Consider the following 9,547-nt stretch of genomic DNA (forward strand, 5'->3'; position numbering starts at 1 on the left):
CAGGCATCTTCAGCTGGCACTGAGAAGGGGACAGTGCAGAAGGCCAGACACGGGCAATAGAACTGATGAGATTTAGGGGTGCGGAGTAAGGAGAGTGTCAAGCACGACTTGTGGGTTTGAGGCTTGGGCAGCTCTGGGGCAGGTGAGCATTTACAAAGGTGTACGGGTGGGTGGGTGGGTCAGTTACCTGGGTGGACAGGTGTGTATTTACCCAGTCAGCTAGGTGGAAAGGTGGGCCTTTTACCATGATGGAGGAGTGGACATGGGTGGGTGGCACTTTGGAGGCCACTGAGGCTCTGTCCAAAGCACTTCAGTGGTCAGTGTACCACCCTGCTTCTCTGAATGTTGCTGGCTAATAGCACACAGCTGCTTCCACCTTGGAGAATCACCCTGGGTGAAAAATCGTTATTTTTCTCTCTATTGTTCAGTTTGGATAATTTCTATTGATCTATCTTGAGTTCACTGACTTTTCTGTTACCTCCTTTCTGCTATTAAGCCCATTCAGTAAATTTTTATTTCTGATATTGTATTTTTCAGTTCTCGAATTTCCATTTGGTTCTTTTGAAAGTTTATTTTCTTATGCTGCAATTTCCTATCTTTTCAAATATTTTGAGCACATTTCCTTTACCTCCTTGAATATAATATTTGCTTTAAAATCTTTGCTGCCACTATGAAAAACCTACATCTACCGTCATACTTAATGCTTAAAGACTGAATTGTTTCTCTATAAGATTGGGGACTGGCAAAGATGTTTGATTTTACTATTTTTATTCAACATGGCAGTGGAGGTCTAGACATTTCAATAAGGCAAGAAAAAAAGTCATAAAAGTGTAAAAACTACAGAGATAATATTTTTGGATGATATTATTTACAGAGAAAACCTCAAAGTAGCTACGAAAACAAATTATAGCAGTCTGTAAGTCAATATATGAAATCAATTTACAAGGTTGAATTATGTCTCCTCCAAAACAGATATGTGAAAGTCCAAATCCCCAGTACCTCAGAATGCGACTTTATTTGGAAAGAGGGTCATTACAGATGTAATTTGTTAAGATGAGGTCTTACTGAAGTAAAATGGGCCCCTAATCCAACATGACAGGTGTCCTTATAAAAATATATCCATGTGAACACAGACACATGGGTATAATGGGATGTGACAACAAAAGCAGAGATTGGAGTTATGCATCTGAAAGCCAAGGACTGCCAAACATTGCTGGAAAACTCCCAGAAGTTTAGAAGAGGTAAGGAAAGATTTCCCTTCAGGCTGCAGAGAGCGCATGGCCCTGCCAACACCTTGATTTCAGACTTCTTGCTCCCAGAAGTGTGAGCCAATAAGTGTCTGTTGTTTTATACCACCCATTTTGTGGTACTTTGTTACAGCAGCCCTAGCAAGCTAATATAGTCATGATATGAGGTTCATATATAACCATTAATTGCATTTCTATATAGTAGCAACAAAAAATGGAAAATTAAATTTAAAATAATTCCATTTACAATAGTATCAAAAAACAAAATACTTAGTAATAGACCTCTACAACAAAAGACCTCTACATTGAAACCTACAAATATTGCTGAGTGAAATTAAAAGAAGAGATAAAGAAATGGAGAACAAGATACCAAGTTCATGAGTTTAGAGAGTCAATTTTTAAAAATTTTTTATTGGGAAATATTGGGGAACAGTGTGTTTCTCCAGGGCCCATCAGCTCCAAGTTATTGTCCTTCAATCTAGTTGTGGAGGGCACAGCTCAGCTCTAAGTCCAGTTGCCGTTTTCAATCTTTAGTTGCAGGGGGCGCAGCCCACCATCCCCTATGGTAATTGACCCTGCAACCTTGTTATTGAGAGCTCACACTCTAACCAACTGAGCCATCCAGCCACCCTAGACAGTCAATATCTTTAAGATATCAATTCTCCCAAAATTGATCTATAGATTCAATCCAATCCTAAACACAATCCCAGTGGGCTTTCATTAAGTTAACAATATGAGTCTAATATTTTATATGAATACAAAGGAATATCCAAAGCAATCTTAAAAAGGAATAATAAAGTTGGAGAACTTATGCTTTTTTACTTCAAAACTTTATCTGAAAGTACAGGAATCAACAATGTGCTATAAATTTAAGGATCAATAAGTAGGTCAATGGAACAGTATAGAGAGCCTATAAATAGACCCATACTTACATGACCATTTACTCTTAAACAAGGTGCCTATGAAATTTAACAGGAAGGAAAAATTATTTCAATTAAGTTGTGCTGTAACAACTAGATATCTACATGGAAAAATTTTAACTTCAACTCCTGCCTCAGACCATATACAAAATTTACAGATCTATCATAGATTTGATTCTAAAATCTAAAATTATAACATTTTAAGAAGAAAACAGGAAAATATCTTCACAACAAAGGAATGCTAGTCAATGAAAAAAGGGAAATTTTCTGATACAACAATATGGATGAATTTTTAAATATTAACCTGAACAAAATAAGCCAAGGTGTGATCAAAATATATAATGAATGTTTAAATTTTAAAAAAGTATTACAGTAAAAGACACATTGCCATTAATCCCCCTCAAAATACTCCCCCTCGCTTCAAACACACTTATCCCATCATTCTTACCACTTTCTAAAGCAGTTCTGGAAGTCCTCTTTCGTGAGAGTCTTTAGTTGTGCTGTTGTAGCTGCCTCAATGGTCATTTTGACTTTGGGGAAGAGCCAGAAGTCACATGGTGCCAGATCTGGTGCATAAGGTGGATGAGGACACACCGTAATATTTTTATTTGATGGAAATTGCTATACCAGAAGCGATGTGTGACATGGAGCATTATCATGATGGAGGATGAAACCATTTGCTCATTTCATGTTAATGCGTTGTTCGTGATCCATGATTTACGGCACACTTTAAAATACATCTTCTCTCAACCATAGTTCACACCCAACTGACTGCACCGAACAAACTGAAACTTGTCACACACTGTTACTGTGGTTCGACACGCTGCTTCCTCTAGTCGCTTCCTCTATTGAAGATCCCTTCCTTTCCATTGGATGGCACATGGCAGCAGCATTCACTGTATTTTATTTTTTATCACACCTCTATCATACTGCAGAAGTTCATTTTTACGAACTTGCTGAGCAAACAAAATTAATTTCTGTTGAAAAACACAGCAGTGGTTTCCTCTTGTGGCGGGAGTAGGGATGGTGATTATCTGAGAAGCATGAGGACACTTTCTGGGGTAATAAAAATATTCTACACCTTGATAGGTGTTTGGATTGCACAGATGTATACATCTGTCAAAACCCATGAAATGGTACATTCAAGATTTGTATAATTCTCTGTATGCAAATTTTACCTTAAAAATGCAAATATAAAGCTCTAGTTAATGATATTCATGGTGAAGTGTTTAGGGGTAAGGTGTACGGATGTCTACAACTTACTTTGGAACATAAAAACTCAGATGGACCGATGGATGAATGCATACATATGTGACAAAGCAAAATGTTAATCAAAGAATCTAAGTGGTGAGGACATGGATGTTCACTGTACAATCCTTTCAGAGTTTCTGAATGTTTGAAATGTTTCATAATGAAATGTTGGGAAAAATATGAAAACCAAACAGCCCATTTAAAAATGAGCAAAGGATTTGAATACTCAATTCTTCAAAGAAGATACACAAATGGCCAATATGCACAGGAAAAGATGCTCAACATCACTAATCATTAGGGAAATGCAATTCAAAACCATGAGATACCACTTCACATTCATTAGGATGACAATATATATTTAAAAAAGAAAATAAGAAATGTTGGCAAGGATGTAGGGAAATTGGAACCCTGGTGCTTTGCTGGTGAGAATGTAAGACGGTGCTGCCATTATGGAAAACAGTTTGGTGGTTTCTCAAATAGCTAAACATAGAATTAGTATGTGATCTAGCAATTCCACCTTTAGGTGTGTACCCAAAAGAATTGAAAGCAGAGACTCAAGCAGATATTAGACACCCACAATCACAGCAGCATTATTTACAATAGTCAGTGGAAACAACACAAATGTTCACTGATGGATGAATTACTTTTAAAATGTGGTAGATGCATTCAACTGAATTCAGACAACCCCTGACTGTCAGGCAGTTAGGGTAGGAGGAAATGGGTTGTTATTGTTTAATTAGTATAGAATTTCTGTTTGGGATAATGGAAAAGTTCTGAAAATGATAGTTGTAATGCCACTGAATTGTACACTTGAAAATGGTTAAAATAGTAATTTCTATGCTACATATATTTCACCATATTAAAAATAAAAATAATAAAAGAGTAAAAGTCCAAAGTCACCAGACCCAATGGACAGTCACAATCCATTGCCCAATTTCCAGCCAGTTGTCAGGCCCAGATCTCATCTACTTAAGTCTCCTTCTCATGAAGAAGGATCCAGCAACACCATGGAAAACATTTATAGGAGTGATGCCCCTAATCCTTCTGGAAAGGGACATATATCAATTTCCTCAGGTAACTGTATACTGGAGAAAGGGAAAACCCAGATCATTTTAGAGCTGTGTGATACAGGCTCCACATGAACACTGATGCCTGGGACCCAAATTGCCATCGTGGCCTCCCTAGTAGAGTAGAGACAGGTCTAGAGAGGCTGGGGAATAAATGGAGTGCTGGCCTAATTCCATCTCACAACGGGTCCACGGGGTTCATATCCTACCCACTGATTATTTCTCCAGTTTATGAATATATAATTGAAATATACATATTTAGCTTTCAGCAGAATTCCACAGTGGTTTCTGATCTTAACAGTAAGACCTATTTTGTGAGAGCTCCTGTACTGCCCCCTACCAAGATTTAAAAAAGAAATGCTGTCTCCTCGGAAGAATAGCAGAGGTGAATGTCATGGTTAAAGACTTAAAGGACGCAGAGTGGTGGTCTCTAGCAAATCTTGACTTAATCATTAATCTGGTTCCTGCAAAAGCCAGATGGAGCACACAACACCCCTTCCTGCTAACACACTCAACAAACTTGAAATAGAAGGCAATTTCTTCAACCTAATAAAGGGTATCCATAAAAAGAAAAATCCACAGTTAACATCATACGTAATGATGAAGACTGAATCCTTTCCCTCCAAGGTCAGGAGCAATATGAGAATGCCCACTTTCACCACTTCTCTTCAACATTGTATTTGAGGTTCTAGCCAGGGCAATTAGGCAAGAAAATGAAGTAGAAGGCACTCAGATTGTAAAGAAGTAAAGATCTTTATTCATGACATGATCTGGTATATAGAAAATCCTATAGAATCCAAACACAAAACTATTAGAATTAATAAACAGGTCCAGTAGGTTGCAAGATACAAGATTGATGTACAAAAATCAATTGTATTTCTATACACTTGCAGTGAACAATCTGAAAATTAAGGTAAGATAACCGTGCTATTTACAATAACATCAAAAAGAAAAAAAATAATTGCTAAGTTTAACCAAAGTGAAAAACCTATACTCTGAAAATTACAAAATATAAGTGAAATAAATTAAAGATCTAAATACATGGAAGACATTCCATGTTCATGGATTAGAAAAGTTAATGTTAAGATGACAGTAATCGCCAAATTGATTTACATATTCAGTGCAATCACTATGAAAATTCTAGCGTGTCTCTTTGCAGCAATTGATAAGTTGGTCCTAAAATTCATAGGGAAATTCAAGAAAACCAGAATAGCCAAACCAATGCTGGAAAAGAACAAAGTTGGAGAGCTCACACTTCCCAGTCTCAAAACTGACTGCAAGGCTACAGCAATCAAGAGTGTGCTGCTGCCATCAGGATAGGCATGTATATCAATAGAGCAGAGTTCAGAATCCAGAAATAAGTCCTCTTATATATGGTCAATTGATTTTCAACAGGGGTGCAAAAATAATGCAATAAGGGAAAGAATAATCTTTATAACAAATCATGCTGGGACAACTGGACAGCCATATGCAAAAGAATAAAATTGGACCCTTACCTTACATCATATATGAAAATTAACTCAAAATGTATCAATGTAAGAGTTAAAAATATAAAACTTAGAGTTTCATAAAATTGAAACATTGGGGCAAATCTTCATGACCTTTGACTTGGCAATGGTTCCTTAGTTATGACACCAAAAGCACAAGCAACCAGAGGAAAAAAATTAATTTGACTTACTTAAAAATTTTGTTTTAATAAACACAAGAAAGTGAAAAACAACCCATAGAATTGGAGAAAATATTTGTACATTATATATCTGATAAGGACTTGTATCTTGACTCTATAAAGAACTCTCAGAACCCAATAATAAAAAAAGATAAATAAACCAAGTTTCTAGCAGTCCAATGGTCCTATGCTGGATGTTCCATGCCGGAACATCTCCTCAAAGTAAAGGACAAGTACTTGCGCCCTGTGTCCCCTGCCACTACAAAAGAGCACATTGCAGGGAGGCTTCTCTGGTTTTTGGAGGCAGCATGTTCTGCACTTCGGAAGCTGTCATGAGCCATTTATTGAGTGAGACAGAGTATGCCAGCTTTGAGTAGAGCCCAGAGCAGAAAAAGGGTCTGCAGCAGGCCCAGGCTTTGGAACAAGCAGCTCTGTGTCTGGCCTGTGACCTGGAAGAACCCGTGGCAAATGCTACAGCAGAGAAAGATTTCATATGGAGCCTCAGGTAGTTTTGGCGGGAGAGCTACAGTGCAAACTCCTGGAGTTCTGGAGCAAGGCTATGCCACACACCACTCACAAAGCAGCTCCTGGCATGTTACTGGGTCCTGACAAGAACTGAGCATTTGACCTCGGGCTGTCAAGTGACCATGTAGCCAGAATGGCTCATCAGAGCTGCATACTGTCAGAGACACCAAGTCTTCAGGTACCGTCACACAATGGAAGTGGCCTTGCCAGGATCAGCTCCCAGTAAACCCAGAGGACATGAGTGAGCTGCATGAGCAAGTGACCTCCACCCCCACAAGGCCTCATTTGCTGATACCTCGGGTGGCCCTAAATAGCAGCGGTGAGGGAAAAGTCCTGGGAGGGTAGGGCTTCTGTGAGCACGTCACCTTTGTTGTGTGGAGGGAGAACTGCTGAGAAAAAGGAGACATGGACCCAGGGCTGTAGCAAACAGCTGAGTGTCAAATTGGTTCTGGGGCCATGACAGCAAGAATGCAAGTTGGGAGAAGAGGCACCTAGAGATCTGGCGTGACCTGGTGCTGGATTTCCAATTGGTGGACTACATGGGTCTGGACCTGGGGTGGAGGTGGGGAGCCCAGCTCTCCAGCACTCCCAGTGACTCAACAGCAGAATCTATGTTCCCATCCTCACAACTGTAGGTTCTGAGTCTCAGAGCGGGTGCTTTCACCAGGAACACAGTAAGAGTGACACAAAACAAAAACTATGACAGCTGCCAGGTCTCTCAGTTCCACATGGCAGCAAGCAAAGGGTTCCCATGCTGGCAGGGGTTCCAGGCCCAGATACATCCTGGGAGCAGGGATGTCTGATCTTCCTGTCCACGGGATGTCCTGTGGTGCTCTGTTGCCCAACTGTCACCATGAACGGGCCATTGCAGCCAGCACAGGCTGAGGAGGCTGTGGTGCCCAGGGGCTCAGACCCCCAAGGATGAGGACATGTATCAACGCATTAGGTGAGGCACCCAGACCTTCAGAAGGAATAGCCGCTCCTGGGAGAGACGGAGCAGATGGCGCCTGGTACAGCCTCACAACCAACTTAAGGATCAGAGCCTACAGCTCATTCCACCAACCGTCCTCTCTTACATGTGCCCAGCAATTGTGCCCAAGCAGAATCCTGGGGAATCTGAATGCAGTGAACTTAATGTGAGAAGCAGCAGGGCTGAGCGTGGCAGGGCTGGGGCAAGTGCCCTTGGCCCCACCCAGAGCCCCTTCACCCATGAGATGTGAGCTGGTGACACGTAGCTGATCCCTACTCTGGAGCGTCAGCCGGATGGGAGCCACCTTGGCAGGGGAGGCTGTACACCCTAGCCTCACTCAAGGTGGCTCCAGACCACTGAGCTAGAGTGGAGCTGGTCTCCCTCCCTCCGCATCTTCCCCTCCCCTCCCCCATCTCCTTGGGTGCTCCCTCACCCCAAAAATCTCCCTCCTGGTCCTCCCCCACCCAACCACTGATTTATTCTCTATCACTCTGATGTTGCCTTTTCCAAAATGTCATATAAATGGAATCTCAATGTGGAGACTTGAGCCTGGCTTCTTTCACTCAGCACAATGTGTCTAAGATCCAGTGTGTTTGGCGTATCACTGTCACTCTGAGCTCCTCCCTGGTGCGGTGGACCATGGCGTGTTAATCCACTCCCCAGCTGATGGGCTTCTGGGTTGTTTCCAAGCTTTGGTCATGGTGAATAGAGCTGCTCTCAACACTCGTGGGCAGCATTTTATGTGAACAGAGGTTTTCACTTCTCTAGGGTGAATCCCCAGGAATGGAACTGTTGTTTCATGTGGTCGCCATGTCTGTAACTCTGTAGACTGGCTTCTTTGTATTGAACATTTCCCTGTGCAGCTCAGTTCCCTCCTCTCTGTTCATTGTAACCAGGCAGCTCCTTCAACATCCTCTCTGAGAATCTCCTTAGCTAGGTCATCAAGTGTCAAATAATTTGCTGGCATGTTTAAAAAGCACCGCAATGGGCCCCTTACAGTGCGCTGGTGAAGAGATGGGGTGTATGCAGAAGTGGACAGGTGGCAAGAGGGGGCTTTGAGCCAGATGACTAGGTGGGTAGGTGCGCCACTTATCAAGGTGGAGAATACCAGGCAAGGGATGGATTTTGAGATCTTGAGTCCATTCCAGGATTGGTGGCTGGGAGATGTTTATTAGTGAGAGGAATGGAGACATGGAGCATCCTCCAGGGAGATGGTGTCCTGGAGAAGGGAGAGATCAAGTATAGATGCCGCTGTCACAGAGGTGGTGTCTGAAGCTTCAAGGCTGGAGGTCACCTAGGTGAGAGTGGGGAGGGATGAAGGAATGGCCAGGGCTGGGAGGAAGATGGCACAGCCTTCCTGACCGCTGACACTGTTGCCCCATCCTAGCAGAACGCTGACTTTGATGGGTAGTCAACCCCCAAGGGCCTTCTCTGATCTAATGGTGAGCATGTATTTCTGGGAAGAAGGTCAGCTGGGAGAGGTTTTCATGGTCATCCAAAGGGACAGCTGGGACGAGATGGGAAATCTGGGCCATGGCAGTCTTCCTGCCACCATGAGGCAGGACACTCACAGGTGGCTCCTTCACTGAGCCTCCAGGTGAACAAGTGCTGGGCACTCTAAATTGGAGCTCTTGTGACAGGAGTGGAGTCAGCAGGTTTGGCACTTGAAGTCCAAAATGTCCTCACTATACCAGAGTAGAGTCAGCGAAGTCTGAAGAAGGGCTGGTGAGGTGGGAGAAGGGTGAGAATGTGAGTGTGTTGCCCTGCAACTGGCCATTCATGGAACACCCGCACCCCCACACACACACCAAAGGATCCTAACATCTCACACATAGTAACTGGTTGAGCCCTAAGAGCAGTTCTTGAGTTAGGTCACTATTTTTTATGCCAGTTTATAGATT

The sequence above is a fragment of the Rhinolophus sinicus genome, chromosome 9 (assembly GCF_057876585.1).
Source record: "Rhinolophus sinicus isolate RSI-liver-muscle chromosome 9, RSI-T2T, whole genome shotgun sequence".
Taxonomy (NCBI): Eukaryota; Metazoa; Chordata; class Mammalia; order Chiroptera; family Rhinolophidae; genus Rhinolophus; species Rhinolophus sinicus.